Source organism: Engraulis encrasicolus, chromosome 22 (assembly GCF_034702125.1).
Source record: "Engraulis encrasicolus isolate BLACKSEA-1 chromosome 22, IST_EnEncr_1.0, whole genome shotgun sequence".
NCBI classification, from domain to species: Eukaryota; Metazoa; Chordata; class Actinopteri; order Clupeiformes; family Engraulidae; genus Engraulis; species Engraulis encrasicolus.
Window position 1 is genome coordinate 42,348,135 of NC_085878.1, and position 15,933 is coordinate 42,364,067.

The window sequence follows — 15,933 nt, forward strand, 5'->3', positions numbered from 1 at the left end:
CTCGCTGCAGCAACCTCCACCAAGTCCGCGCGCTGGTCCAATCATCTGTTGGCGGTGCCAACGGCCCGGACATATGGCGCGGGACTGTGATGGGAAACGGGTCCCAGCCCGCGCGCAGCGATCCCCGACAGCCCAGACGGGGGCCAAAGGACGACCCTCTCCTTGTCGACCGGCTGCAGGTCTGTCGTCTGCGGGGCTGAGGAGCCCCTGCTCTGGCGGAGTGTTGCCGGATCCGAATGTCTCGCCGCCCGTGCCCAACCATCCAAGTTTAACACCATGTCATGTCCTCTTGCAATGTGTGTGTGTATGTGTGTGCGTGTGCGTGATGGTACTGTGTAATTTGATAGGTCTGTTATAGTGTGTGTGTGTGTGTATGTGTGTGTGTATGTGCGCGCGCGTATTTGTATGTACTTGTGTGTATGCGCGCCGGTGTTTGCGTGCTCGCGCGATTCGGTGTGATCCTGTGATTGGGAAATTGGGTCTAACCCATCGATCACCAGAGGACCTCTGGTAGTGGTCATTGTGTGTCGTCGGGACGACGACAAAAATAGCCGGGGAATATGTAGCATGATGGATATGTGGTTGTGCGCCTTTAACGCACGGCAGGTGTCTGCTGGTGCGTTAGCGCGTCAGGTGATGTTTACGCACCAATTGCCGGTGCCGAAATCTCTTTAAAAAGAGGGCCCAAGCCACTGCAAAGGCGCCGGCATGTTTGTGGCAGGTTCGCCTGTGTTTCCATGTTCAATCGGGAGTTCGAGCTTCACTGAAATTATGTTGTTCATGTGGAGTATCGAGTACTGCCCGAGTGGTTTCTCGTGGCTTTAAGAGCTAAGACTGACGAAGTCTCCAGCTGGATTGCTGGCTTGATCCACTCGCGCTGAGTGCCCTGGTATGTAGCCTGGTGTTTCACCATGTTAGATTTTGGTCTATATTAAATGCATTTGTAGGCCTACGTTTCTTACTGCGTGTCTTACCAGGTAAAGGACTGAATGTGGTCGCGGTTTCCCCCCTGCCGCGGTTGGAAGTGTGTGTGTCTCATCGGTCGGGGTAGGTAGCCTAACAATCATTTCTCCAGATTGCTACCTGTGTCGTGCATGGTCTTAGTCATGTGTTCTGTCTGTCACTTTCTGTGTGTGCAGGTGTTGACCCCTTCGTCGATGTAGCTGTTTGTCGCGGCGGGCTGCTGTTTGGTTAGACTTAACTGATTGGACTGATTGCTTGTGTGTGCGTAACGTGGTTTGAAGTGGTTGTGTGAGTGGGGTTGCATGCCTGTTTAACGAGTTTTTGTTTTGATTTTGACTGCGCTCTTGAACGAGTGTACCCCCTGTCCTGTATTTTGGTTATCTGTGTTTTGTTTGTTATTTTTCTGATTCTATGTAATTGACCACACTGGTGCCCAGTCGTTTCCCATTCCCTGGATAACCCATCTCCCCTGAGCTTCCTGGTTGCAGTGGCGTGTAGTGCAAGGTGCCCTTGGTGCCATAGCGTGAATTGGTTGCAGTCTCAACGGTGTGGGTTGATCTGTGTGTCCTTAACTAGCTAGCCTGTTTGCTGTGCATTGGGGTGGTTACGGTACTTTATATTTAATTAGAGGCTCAGGGGGTATGGGCATTCTGTGGTCATCGGGGATAACAGACCAGTGATGGTGTGAATTTTGTCGCTGTACTGTATTTGTTTCTGTTCTGTTTGTGTATGTCCTATCCCAACTGTCTGGGTTACTGAACCCCTTTTTACACACTAATTATATATTTTTATAAGAACTGGAAATAATAAAAATAAGAGAATCAACTGTTGCCCTGCCTTCTGTCTCTGCCTTTTAAAACGAACCTGTTGTGCTCTGGTTGCTATTCAATATTTCTGGGTGGCGAAATTCCCCCAGTGGCGTAGTCGTGCAATTCCATGCGATTGTAGTGGAGCGCTGCTCCTTTAAGGGAACGTCTGACGCTGCAGCACACGTCACCACGCCGCTCGTAGAGGCTTATGGGAAGTCTCTTCATAAACACTGCCAGTGGCTAGTATTCGGTAAGCCTGCAAAGTCCCCCTTTGCGCGTTTCATCGCCACCGGCGAATGCTGTGGTTGCTTCTCCCCTCGCCGTCGAGAGGAGTGCGGTGTCCAGTTCAGATCTAGGAGATGTGGACCATTTCTTGTCCTCGTGAGTATGTGGACCATTTCTTGTCGCTGTTTATGTGCTAGCCAGCAGCTAGTGGCTAACTTCGCGTCTGCTGTTCTATAGGTTGTGATTCCAACTTGGCGTCTCTTACTTGGCTAGAGTGATCTCTTGCTTCTCCACTGGCAAGGACTTCGGTGGACAATACCAACGGTTACCTTGCGCATTTCCCGTCTCCTGCACGCCGGTATGTATTATAGTGGGTTAGCTTGTGCCTTTACCCAGCCCTGACTGTTTGTTTTCGTACCATGGTTGCTAACGACGGCCATTATTATGGTTTCAGCGTGTGGTCGCTACCGGCGCCTCGGCCGTGTACCTCTGTATTGGCACTCCGACTGTGAGAATCGCGCATCGGTGCACCCTCATCTCCGGGTAAGGTAACCTCTCGGCAGCAGAATCGTGTCATAGTGGGTGTCCTGCTAGCTTGGCTAACGCTCTCCTCCTCCCTCGCAGGTTGTATCCGTGTGGCCGTGGTCAGACACACCACGCGTTTAGGTGCACGAGGGGCGACTTTTAGCCCCGGTTGTGTGGTGCCTCTGGAAGCCGGGAACCCGTATCTCGGCTGCTGCTCCGGCCTCGGGAAATTGGACGTTTGTGTGTGTGTGTGTGGGCGCTCGGCTCGGTGTGAGCTGGTGGTGAGCCATTCCACAGTGTGTGTGCGTGTGTGTACGTTGGTGCGTGTGAGTGTGTGTGGGGATACCTAGGGGACTGCACTGAGCTGAGTCTCTGGGGTTGGTTTACCTCATGTTTTGATTTTCGTTTTCTTTCGTTTGCTGTGCCTAATTTCCTTTTTTTTTTCATTATTTCATTCAATTATCTAATTTCTTATTTAACTGCATGTGTTAATTGGATTTTGATTTATTTTGCATGGTTTGCTATGATTTCTTGTTGTTTCTGTTTGCCGTGAATTATTTCTGTTTGTTGTGAACTATTTCTTTACTTTTTCTTTTGTTAATCCTGAGGTGTGCCATTCGCCCTATTGTGTTAGCCGTGCCAGCCCCTAGTGGCAAAGTATGACAACCTGAGTGTGGGTTCTAAGGCCCTAGGCCTACCAGGTGTGTTGTCTATTGTGAATTAGTGAACATACTTTGGGGCAGGTATTTACAGATCCGCGGGTGTGGTGGCAGCACGCCCACCCCCGCACTTTACTGTTAACGTGAACATACTTTGGGGCAGGTGTTTATAGATCCGCGGGTGATTGCGACAGCACACCCACCCCACTGCACTTTACGAATTGTGAGTAATTTTTTATATTTATTACAGAGAGTGAGAAGAATATATTTTTATAACGCAAAACAATAATAAAGATTTGAATTATTAATTGTCACCACTGTCTCTGTCTCCATTGTGCACGAACCTGTGTTTGCCTGGTAATCTATTGTGCGGGTACATTGTGTGTTGGTCCGGGGTATCTGTAACTACCCCTAATTCATTTCCTCCGGGGGCTCCACCCCCGGGGGTGGCGTAGTCGAACTACTTCCTGTAACGGTCTCGCCCACTACACAAATATAATAGTAATTAATTTCTGGGTTAATTATCATAATTCGGTCCACCTTACTACACAAACTTTTTAGCAAAACTCTGCTCTTACCCTGCTAATTTAACCCTCACACTTAACTGGTGAAATGTGCAATAATGAAGACTGGCCAACAGGCTGGTCCACTTGAGCCATGAAACTTCCTACACTACAATGATAGGTGTCTCAGTTATTTTGTCCAATCCCTGTAAATGTAGTGAATGCCACAGAATAGCAGTTTTGTCATGTGACCAGGCTTACGTGAGCCAAGAAGTTTTCCCGTGGCTGTTGTAGCCTAGTAAACCAGCGTCATCCGCTGGACGCCGACATTTTTCGTCTGCGAGTGGTCTGGCCTCGCATCGTTTGAGTGATCTGCTAGGCTTGCCAAGAATCTGGCAGACCAATCGCAACGCAGAGATTTGTTTTGAATTTGTTTTTAATCAAAGCGGGCAGGGTTTTGATGGAGTGACGACGAAGCTCGCAACGTTGGGAAAGCACATCAACGAGAAAGATTGGTCAGAGTGCCGGCCTATAGGCACAGACACAGTTTGAAAGACAAGGGGTTGTTCTCATCAACAATCTTCAGATGTATCATTCATCTGGGCCAGACTAAATAACACATCCAATCTCACATTTAGGCTCGTTTATCAGGCTAGTGGCTGCTGTGCATTTCTGTTGCTAAACCCCCCCCAAAAAAATTTTAAGCTGTGCCCTGACCAAAAACTTCTCTAACCCTAACCTTTCACTAAAGCAAACTTTAATTTCTTCTGCTTTAATTTTGCCAACAATAGCAAAAAAAAGCAAGGAAAGTGACGAAAATGTGCCAAGACTAAGTAAAAATTCAAGCAATTTCAAGGACTTTTGTCTTAACATCTCAAGCACCCATAAGAATGAAATGCTTTGCGAATTTTGTTATGTGCCAGCAATGCACATCAGCAAGAAAAGAAGTCTGGATACAAAATCAAACTTTCAAAATTGGCCAAGAGCCTTGCTAATGCTACATTAATGTTTAATGTTTTCAAAAGCCCAGCTCAGGCAAAATTAGGGTTCTGGAAACAGTGAAAAGGTTATCAATGCACCCTTATAGTCTGAAAGTTGAAGCCTTGTTGCCAAAAGCCTCATGTCTCTCACACCATTTCCTTGAGCGCCATCATCTTTTCCCCATGTTGAATAGCATGGTCATTGGCCTCATGCAGCTCTCACTGACAACACTGCCTGTCTGAATGCCTGTGTGTGTGTGTGTGTGTGTGTGTGTGTGTGTGTGTGTGTGTGTGTGTGTGTGTGTGTGTGTGTGTGTGTGTGTGTGTGTGTGTGCCTGCACTCGGTCCTTCACCTCCCTAGACAAGGCAGCCCTGATGGGATGACAATGCAACACACTGCTTCTACAGTAAGCATGAGCATGTTACTGTATATGTATGATGGAGGGATAAATACCACCCATAAAAACATTGTGACATGCACGGCACTCTCACACACGAAACGCCAGCAAGCATTCAAAAGGAAAGGAAAATCTCAAGAATAGAAAATTGAGAAGTCGATGTGAAACCTTCAACTGTCCTCCTCACCTTTTCTCTTCTCCTCTATACTTCATTCTACTTCAAATGTTCTTGCTGTTTTGTGACAAGTGAGCGATTGAGCGAGAGAATGAGCGTAAGATTGAGCAATTGCGGTGAGCGAGTAAGCGCCAGCGTAGCCAGTAAATATGATCTCGTCAGATTGGGTAATGAGACAGTGAGCAGTACTTGGGCCCAGCAGGGGGATAACAGGGGTGAGGAGGGAGGGAGGCATAATCAAGCATTGTGTGCAGGCTGGGCGCGCCGAGTGGTGCACGCAAGAGAGACGAGACGAGAGCAGCCTGCCGCCTCCTGATAACATCCTCTCGTCACTGATGGGGCACAATGAGCCATGGTAAAAAAAATCCATCCAGAGGGCGGGGGAGCGAAAACCGAGCGGTCAGATAGTGTGCAAAAATGGAAACCTGTGGGGAGCCGGCGTCAACGCTCAACCCCATGGTGACATTCAGGTGCAGATGGACAAAAACATATCCCCCTGAGAACTCCCTCTCCTCTTGACCCAAACTTTCCTCCCTCCCATCCCCTCTTCCTCCACTGCTTGACTGTACAGCTCCAATACTGTATACCACAAACTGTATGCCCCTCCCACCAACCCCTAAACCATCAGCGTTCCTAACCTCCCCCATTCCACACCTTCCCCAAACACTTCCAAAGTGACAACCTCCCAGTGTTGCCAGATGTACAATGATTATCGTATTTGTACCATAATTTTGTCAATTTTCTCCTCTGTACGATCAAAAAATCATGATGTACGATAAATTCACAGTTGTTGTTCAGTTCATTTAGATGCCTTGAAACAACAATTTGGGTCTTATACGATGATTTCCTCACAAAAAGCCTCCAAATACGATACTTTTGAGGTTTCGGTACGCTAATTCAATATTTTCCATCTGGCAACACTGCAACCTCCATTCCTCCTTCCCCCCTACCCCACCTGGAGAGGCCAGATGAAAGTGAAAGAAAGTGAAAGCCCATTGGGAAACTCCAACTCCCATTGTCATTGTGACACAGCACTCCACAGTACACAAGTGAACACTGCACACTGCACACAACGAAATTGCATTCATGCCTCACCCGTGCAAGGGGGCAGCCTTCAGTGGCGCCCCATGGGGAGCAGTGCGGTGGGACGGTACCATGCTCAGGGTACCTCAGTCATGGAGGAGGATGGGGGAGAGCACTGGTTGATTACTCCCCCCACCAACCTGGCGGATCGGGAGTCAAACCGGCAACCTCTGGGATACAAGTCTGACGCCCTAACCACTCACCCATGACTGCCCTCACCCATGAGATAGAAGCCATGTGGGGCAACTTACTAAATGCTGTGATTACTTATGTTCTCTTTCATATCGATTTCGTTCCACCATCTCTATGGGAGGACGCTCTTGGCTGTTCGACCTGACGAAGACCCGTTGTAATAACACCTGAGGACGAATGATAAATAAAATGCTGATGATGCTTTCTTATGTGCCTGTAGCTGTACGCACGGCAGGCTTGTACGAAATTCCGAATGGAAAGAATTTCAATTCAAAATAATGCCATAATACGAACACTAGGTGGTGCCGCTACCTTGAATTTCTTTTAATTTAATCTACACCACCCATTGAAAGTATATAGAACACCACCACCTAGTGTTCGCATTATGGCATTACTTTGAATTGAAATTCTTTCCATTCGGAATTTCGTACAAGCCTGACGCACGGATCTACAATACTTTTTAATTCAACAGCAGCAACATTCCAACAGAGTACAAACTAATAACACCACATTTTCGTTCTTGGAAGTTTATTATACTCTGTCAATTTTGGCACGGGAACATGACAGATATAGCCAGGTGAACAAAGGTGAAATTGATTTCAGTGGTGGTGACACCCCTTCTCCAAGGGTGTGTGTGTGTGTGCGTGCGTGCGTGTGTGTCATCCATCCATGGACTGCAAAAATGATGTTCTATTCATTACAGAAGTTATTGTGGAGGGACAGTTTTCTAGCCACATCACTCTGGTCATAAAGACTGCCATGAGTCTAATAAATCATGAAGACATAAATAAAGAAAATGTAAAGAAAAGAATCTGAAATTGATTCATAGAGTAAATTAACCTTGGCGAGATGAGGTGGCAAAGCTGTTGCATTTAAATGCAAAAGTCTAAACGATTTATTCGATGCAAAATATGTAACCAGGGTGATAGGCTCTGTCACTGTTTGAGTGATTAATAAATCCATTGTTAAACACACCTCAGGAATGACTGGATGCTTCCATGCAATTGGACAAGCTATGCTTTTCAATGAATAAGCAATTCAAACCTCAAAAAGAGGTGTGTCCTTAGCAAAGAGTGGATATGTAGCATAGATATCATACTTTTATTCTAGTATAAATGCATTGTAATACATCAGAGAATCCCCACAATGGTAGATTAGGGCAGAACATGCTCTTTAATATGCCGTTTTTTCTCTTTGAATATCAGGAAGTTAGGGAATGAATCTCACTGAGGAAGGTTCTTGCAGCCGAAGCATCTGTCTGACCCTGCAATGTTTGAAGAAAAAGAAAAGAAAAAGACAGAAGAAAAAAGCGAGTGCGATCCATTCCCTAACTACTTGATTACTTCAGAGACGCACCTACAAGACGGAAGAGCGTGGTGTGTGGAAGATAATTCTTCTACAGGAAACCGTGCAGGCATGCAGCCGGGCAGCTGTGGCCTAGTGGTTAGAGAGTTGGTCTTTCAATCTAGGGGGTTCAATCTTGCAGGTTTGAATCCCCCCTGACCTCTCCCTACATCTCCATCCATGACTGAAGTGCCCTTGAGCAAGGCACCTAACCTTACCCCACATTGCTCCAGGGACTGTAAACAATACCCTGAAAAAGAATTACTGTATGTCACTTTGAATAAAAATGAAAGGGTCAGCTAAACTAAGTGCAATGTAATGTAGTTTGAATATCAGGAGAAATAGAAAATACAATGCTCATTCTGCACGCTGTTCACACTCTCCTGTAAGAAAAACAAATGCATGAATCCTTACTTGGGAGGTTGGAAGAGCGTTTAAAAGTTATGCTATGACAGCTCCATTTACATTTTACTACAATTACGCAGAAAAGTATAAATCAAGGCTTTTTTGTCCTCAATTGTAAACGTTATGCCACCACAACGAACTGACCTATTGAAAACCTCCTCATGCACAAAGTCTTTGTACAATGAATTACATTAAAAAATGAATACAATACTTGGGCAGAAATCAACACAAACTGTGTCAGCAATTTACAAGTGCACTATTTTACACTTGCAATCTACTTTCTTGGCATCCTGAGCTGAACACAAAATCTGCCATTGGGTTGCTGAAATGGATTCTGGGAAAATGGGGTAATGGGGGGTGGGGGGATGGAGATGGGAAATACAATGCCATGCCTCATCTGTCAGAATGTCTGATTACTCAAGCACATGCTGTGTGTGTGTGCGTGCAAGTGAGCGGGCAGACTGGTGAGTGAATGAGTGAGTGAGTGAGTGAGTGAGTGAGTGAGTGAGTGAGTGAGTGAGTGAGTGAGTGAGTGAGTGAGTGTGTGTGTGTGTGTGTGTGTGTGTCCGTGTGTGCGTGTGCGTGCACGTGCGTGCGCGTGTGTGTGTACGTGTGTCACAAAAGAACTCAAAGTTCACATTCAAACTTGAATGATTGATTGATTGCAATTGATTATGCATGTCTGCTGTTGCCCAGTCTTGCACTTAATATGTCTGTATGGGTGTTGTATAGGTACTATAGGTGTAATGTACTGTCTATGTCTAATTGTCTATGTCCACACCTAGAGTCTCTAGCATTTATGTCTGTCTGATATTAATATATATATTAATCTAATCACACACACACACACACACGCACACGCACACGCACACACACACACACACACACACACACACACACACACACAGCAGGGTCCGTTCTAAGTACAAAGAAGCTATCAGGAGGAGTGCAGATTGCCGCCAGCAGGGGCCGAGCGTGTTTCTGACACGTCGTTTGACATTTTATGACCTTTTGCTTGATGATCAGCAGCCCAGCAGGGCCTGTGGAGCCACCGCTGCTGATTGTGTGCTGCAGAGCCAACAAGGGATGGAGGGAGCAGGCCAATGTGCACAGAGGGGAGATGGACTTTTCTCCACCCTGCCAAGCTAGCATGGACAGAGAGAGAGAGAGAGAGAGAGAGAGAGAGAGAGAGAGAGAGAGAGAGAGAGAGAGAGAGAGAGAGAGATGGCCTCACAGCCAAGCCAGTTGGATTCCAAACTCCTTCCCATCCTCCCTTCCCCTATTTCTCCTCCTCCTTCTATCTCTTTCTCGCTTCCATGTTCTTGCCTCCCCATCCCATTACACCCCCATTCCCTCCTGCTCCCTCCTTCTCTCCTCTTGCTCTCTCCATCTCGCTCCCCTTTCCTCCTTCCCCTCCTCTCCTCTTATTTTGTCCATCCCTCTCTTGCTCTTCCTCCTTCCCCTCATCTCCTCTTATTTCCTCATCATGCTATGAGGGGAATATGGAGAGAGGAGCAGAGAGGGGTTCTGTTTGTTTCCATGACGTCTAAAGGTATGTGACTGGGAGAGAGAGGTCCTCCTCTCACACTGTGTAGCCAAATTGGGATCCATGTTGGTCTTCCCCATACAGGGTGGATGGCTCCTTTATGTGGTGAGAAGAGGAGAAGAGAGTGGTGGTATCGTGTGTAACACCCACCAACGTAATAACTTGGCAGGGTTATTATGTTGGTGGGAAGTTATTACGTTGGTGGGTGTTACAGTCGTGTGGGTAGACTGGGAGTGATGAGGGGAGGAAATGGGGGCGCTGACCGAGTGTAAATAGAGTTGGACATTCAGAGAAGCTGTACTTGGACTCGGGTTCGATTTCGGCCCAGGTCCTTTGCCGACTCTTCCCCATCTCTCTCTCACCACTCACTTTCTGTCCAACTCGTCACTGCACTATCGTAGTTAAGTCCAAAGTTAAGTCTCCACCCCCCTCCCCGCCCAAAAAAAGAAGAAGCTCATATGTTACCCATCACCACCCCCCATCCACCCACTGACCTGTCATCCCCACAGTCCTACCAACAGAATAGAAATGGAGGGCTTGTTTTCGCTTGCCACCCCCCACCCCCTGTCGCTTCACTTCCCTCTTTCTGTCTTACCCCATCATCTCTCTCTCTCTCTCTCTCTCTCTCCCTCTCCCTCTCTCTCTCTCTGTCTCTCTCTCTCTCTTCATGTATCTCTCTCTCTCTTCATGTCTCTCGCTCTGTCTTTGTCTCTCTCTGACAACAGACAGCAGGAAGCTGAGATGGGGCCCTTCTTCTTCTTCTTCTTCTTCTTCTTCTTCTTCTTCTTCTTCTTCTTCTTCTTCTTCTTCTTCTTCCAGTCTGCTGCGGATGGCAATGATTGTATAAAGGATTACAAGCTCTATTGCTACAACTTGCAAATGTCACATTCAGAGAGAGAGAGAGAGAGAGAGAGAGAGAGGGTGATTGTCTGAGGACTCAGTAGTGAGGCCTTCTGATGCTGCAGTCCATCTGGACTCTGCAGGAGGATTGTGTGCATTCAGGGGGAAAGTGTTGAAGCACAACTCTGAAATAATTGTGAATTATGGAAATACATGCCTCTCCCAACAACTGCCACGTCCCATTTGCTTCCAATGTTTTTAAAGATTAATTCAGCGATTATAAAACAATTACAGAGTGATTTGACTGCACAGCACCTAACTCTTGCCCCACTGTTTGGCTGCTTCACTACGAGATATCTGTTTTATTCTGCACTCTGAAAAAAAAAACACAGAATGCACTATAGAGTAATAAGACCCCTTTACATAACACACACAAACATTTCCTGGCCAGACGTGGAGTTTCTGGTGCTAATTTGCTGATGTGACAGGCCTGAGACCTGTGCTGCTGCACGTGGTACATGAGCATCTGTCAGGTTTCTGGCCGGTCATCCAATGTTAATTAGTTTTCACACCAGGAAGTATCCAGCGCCCTCTAGAGTCGATATTTCAGACTGCAAATAGGTGAGTACATTTTTTTTTTTTTAAGAAAAAGAAATGAGCTGTATTGAGTCTTCTCGTTAATTCCTTTAGGTTGCTATGGGAACACAGCCATGCCATACACGACAAGCCATAAACAAAATGCTACCTTCAAAGAGAGTGTTTTGTGGCATGGCATCAAAGCTGTTCAAACGAAATAAATGCATGAAATGCCACCTTTTAAGATACGTTTTGAGATGTCTGTTTAAGATACATTTGGTTTGCTGAATTGTAAACCAAGCACAGAGACGATTCAGCATCTGCTTTCAGAAGCCAAGATTCTAAGAATTTAGCAGTGCATGACTTGTTAGACAGTGAAGGCAATGAATGAGGCAGAAGCTTACCATTTTCCAGACACATGCTTTATTACGACAGGGCCTGCAATACTCTCTCAATCTTGATGAGGCGCTGGCAGGGCATTTAAGTTGATCACAATTATTGATTGGAATGTGGACATTTAACAGTAATGGATGCTCATTACATTGCGAAATAATCCAACCAGAAATCAGTCCAGTAGTGCTCTAACGGACTTTAAACATCACCCTGGATTGAGTTGAACATGAACTGTCAACAATTAAGGACCAAGCTGTATTAAGTCTGTGGAAGAATTTCAGGCAAGAAAGCATGAAACTCTTACCGACTGACTTAGACTTGATCCAGCAGTTTTTAGTCCTGAACAAGAAAACTAATCAGTTATACACTCTAAAAAGTACTGTGTCAGAAATGACACAAAATGTGTGTGCTCAGGGACAACATATTTGAATGTGTGTGCTCAGGGACAACACATTTTGTGTCATTTGTAGATGTGTGTAAGAAAGGGGTAGTAAAAGTGTAAGAACAAGGAATCAAAGAAATAAAAACTATTTTTGTGTGATATTCAAACCACAGTCCTAGTTTCTGATAAGTATTTGGCTACATTGTAAATTTAAAGTACATACTATTATATAATACACATGTTGTGTCATATTCCACACACTATGTGTTAAAATTACCTTAAGACAAAACATGTGTCAAAAATGACACATTCCTTCTTAGAGTGTAGATAGAAAGAAAGAAAGAAAGACAGATGCAAATGAAAGAATAAAAGATGATAAAAGATTAAATGAAAGGAAAGAACATAAAAGATGGTGTCACATGACATGAAGTATTACAGGAACTGACAGTGAGAAGCCTAGGGGACACAGGCACCAGCAGTGCAGTGCATTACTCATGTTTGCCTTACTGTGGCAGTCCACAGACTTGAGAAGCAAAAGTAAAGACAGCTAATGTCTCCCGAAGGCTAAAGTAACGGCTATTTGATAATTTGGGTCTCGCTCATTACATTTACTCTCCAGTGGGCATTGTGGCATTAGTGGCAGCAGGGCCGCTGACAGCTTTGGCTGAGCCCAGGACAAAGCCATCTGAAAGGGCCCCAAACCCAATCAATACAATTTAATATGGATCCAATTGTGGGCCCCCTCTCTCCCTGGGCCCGGGACAAGGGACCCCTTTGCCCCCCCCCCCCAGCCAACCCCCCAACAAATGGCAACAAATGGTTGGCAGGTTGGTGGAGAGAGAAAGAGATCCTTGGTAGCCTAGCTCATGGCACCAAGAGACGCCACAGCAGCAGTAATCACAGAATAATTAGCGTAGAGAAGAAAAGGGAAGAAGGGGGTGAGAAGTGAGTCAGGGACGGGAGGAAGTGTAGGTAGTGTGCACAGGCAGAGAGAGATCAATACCAATTAAATGTGGCGCCAACCAAGTGTGAGTGTCAGAGAGGACCGAGATGTGTTTGCATGCAAGCAAAAGTCACACTCACACTCACACTCACACTCACATACACCACACTTAGATTAGGCTCACTTACAAGTAGAAGATTGAAAAAAAGAATTTAATGACTACAAAGTGTCATTAACTCTGCCACAGTGAAGCATGACTGCTGAGATGCAGCCTTTACAGTTTTTCTCAATTGGTTTTGTACATTTCTCGAATCTTACTCGCATTTTGCAAAACATCACGTTCATTTCCAAAAAAGATTTAACAAGTGGCAAAACACCATGGATGACCTGCAAAACCCAATCTCTTGCTCAAAACCCTTGGCCAATCTCTCAAAACCAGGTTTTTGTGTCTGTGAACGTGTCAGAGCCATCAAAATGTTATGTCACTGTGTAAATATCTTTCATGGATTATCACAGCAAAGCATTTTGGAGAACACGACAAAATCAATTGATAATGTACAAAAACACTGAGAATTGTACACAATCATTTGTATGGTGATGAAAGCATTTGCTAAATGCTGAAAACTACGAGAAACGTATTTTACCATGTGCACAGGTAACAGCAGGAAGTCACAATTGAACAAGAAGTTTTGAGAATTATTATTCTGTTGTGAGAAATGTACAAAACCATTTGAGAAAAACTGTAAAAATCATTTCACACACACACACACCACCCGGTCCTACTGTAGCTTAGGCTCACTAGAAGAATCAGAACAGATTTTCATGACAAATAACAAATTACTATGGTGTGGAGAGCCACAAGCCATCATTTTTGCCAGATGTGTCTGATCAAATCCCGCCCAAAAGGTTCTCAAAAACCGCCAAAATGCGCTAAATTCCGCCCAAATTCAACAAATTACATTGACTTCTATGGGCCCAAAACGGCAAAAAAAAAACGCCAAATGGCCAATTTTTCCCGTTTTTACCTGCAGACGCTCATCCCAAGTAGCCCGCCCGCCCAATCTGGCAACATTGCAAGCCATGGTCATGATGTTGCACACAGTGAAGCATGACTGTCGCGTAGACACAGCATCTCAGCATTTAAAAATTCAAAATAAAAAAGAAATAGAAAGAGAAATAGAACAAAAACGCTGTTTTAGAACTGGGCATGAAAATGAAAATGGGTTTACAGCCATTAACTATCAGCCACTGAGAATGAGAATGAAAGTTGAATAAAGAAAAAGGTGTGTGTGTGTGTGTGTGTGTGTGTGTGTGTGTGTGTGTGTGTGTGTGTGTGTGTGTGTGTGTGTGTGTGTGTGTGTGTGTGTGTGTGTGTGTGTGTGTGTGTGTGTGTGTGTGTGTGTGTGTGTGTTTCCGTGCGTGTTTGTGCGTGAGTTTATTGTGTGTGTGTGAGAGAGAGAGAGAGAGAAAGAGAGCATGTATGAGTGCTTATTCTTTCCCTGCTGACTAACTCCTTGTTTACTGGATGCATGTTCACAAACACATACAGTACATAACTCCCCAAGGCACTCCTCAGAGAACTTCTGAAAGAAGACAAAACACTGGCATTTAGGTCATTCCCAAAATATGAGACTGTAGACAGAAGAGAAGAGAAGAGAAGAGAAGAGAAGAGAAGAGAAGAGAAGAGAAGAGAAGAGAAGAGAGAAGAGTGTGGATGTCCTCCATAATGAGGATTTGATGAAAAAAGGATTGGCCCAAAACGTTTTTATGCACCAATCAAGTTAACAAGTGCTATTACAAGCTAGCTCATGAAGCAAAGCATACAATTGCCACAGACTGGCTCACAAAGCATACTCACAAAGTAGACAAGCAAGCGCTATGCTGTGCCATGCAAACCAGCCGGTAGGAAGGCAAGCAAGAAAAGCAATATCAAAGTTCAGGTTTATATCCAATTGCATACAAGAGTGTTACAAGTTCTCAAAATGCTTCAATCATTCACCATTTAATCAGTTTTGTTGTGATATTGTGTGTACCAACAGACCGTAGATCAACCCAACCAAGTTAAGTGAAATTAATGACAGGTAATCAAGGAATTTGCTCAATGTCAATGTCAATGAGTGAGTGATGTAAGCTATTTTACCCTGATGCTGCATATACATTGTTTGACCTTTGGTACCTGGAGCGACATATATGCTGCAGGCACTTTCTTATTAAAAAAAATATGGGCATGTTATATCTGAATAAACACAGGCAAAATGAGGGTCCTAGCTTTTAAACACAACTTATTTCATGTTTTTATGTGCTTCGGAGGTTGACATATTTAGGTTTTAATAGACTGAGGGCACACACAGGAGCAGGTGTAGGAGGTGCAGTAGCACTGGGCAGGGCCGGGCTATCTTGCGCCAAAAAACAACACACCTCTTACTTCTGTTCCACACAACAACCCCTTCCAACTCAAACCTACCCACCACCACCCCTCTTTTTTGTCAAGCTGGCAATTCCCATCCCATCTCATATCTCTGAGGTCTTTAGGAGGACATTAGCGGAGTCGATGTTGAACAGTCTGGCCAGCTGAATGGCTCTGAAAGAGATGCCTTGCTCAAGGATAGTGCCATTGAAACAGGGTGTGCATCTGCCAGTGCAAACTCTCTGTACTGTGTCGAGTCTTCTTGATTTATTCCTCTGGGCTCCCTTTAGAGCAATGTTGGGATGTCTTGCCAGTGCACTTTGCACGCCTTCATGCTCTGGCTGGCTCTGCAAGGTTATCTAGTTATACATGCAGGGTTGAACAATTCCATCTTATGCCAGTAATTTTGACATTGATGTGGAGTTAATTGCAGAATTTCCCAAAAGATTACCCAGTCTAAGGGTGTGTTTCTCGACAACATTGTTGGTAGCTAAGTTAGCACCTTACTTGGTCGCAATGCAATTTCCCGTTGGAAACCTGGTAAGTTGCTAACTGATTAGTAATGATACTTTTGAGAAATGGGGT

General features: G+C 45.1%; 2 long non-coding RNA genes across 2 annotated transcripts; both read left to right on the forward strand.

Moving 5' to 3' along the window:
- The first annotated feature begins 442 nt into the window (after positions 1-442).
- Positions 443-1,170, forward strand: LOC134439109 (uncharacterized). Its single transcript, XR_010032712.1, has 3 exons — positions 443-889; positions 978-1,047; positions 1,140-1,170. It is a non-coding gene; the product is annotated as an uncharacterized LOC134439109 (long non-coding RNA).
- Positions 1,171-1,911: 741 nt separating this feature from the next.
- Positions 1,912-3,680, forward strand: LOC134438454 (uncharacterized). Its single transcript, XR_010032585.1, has 2 exons — positions 1,912-2,355; positions 2,452-3,680. It is a non-coding gene; the product is annotated as an uncharacterized LOC134438454 (long non-coding RNA).
- The last annotated feature ends 12,253 nt before the right edge of the window (positions 3,681-15,933 follow it).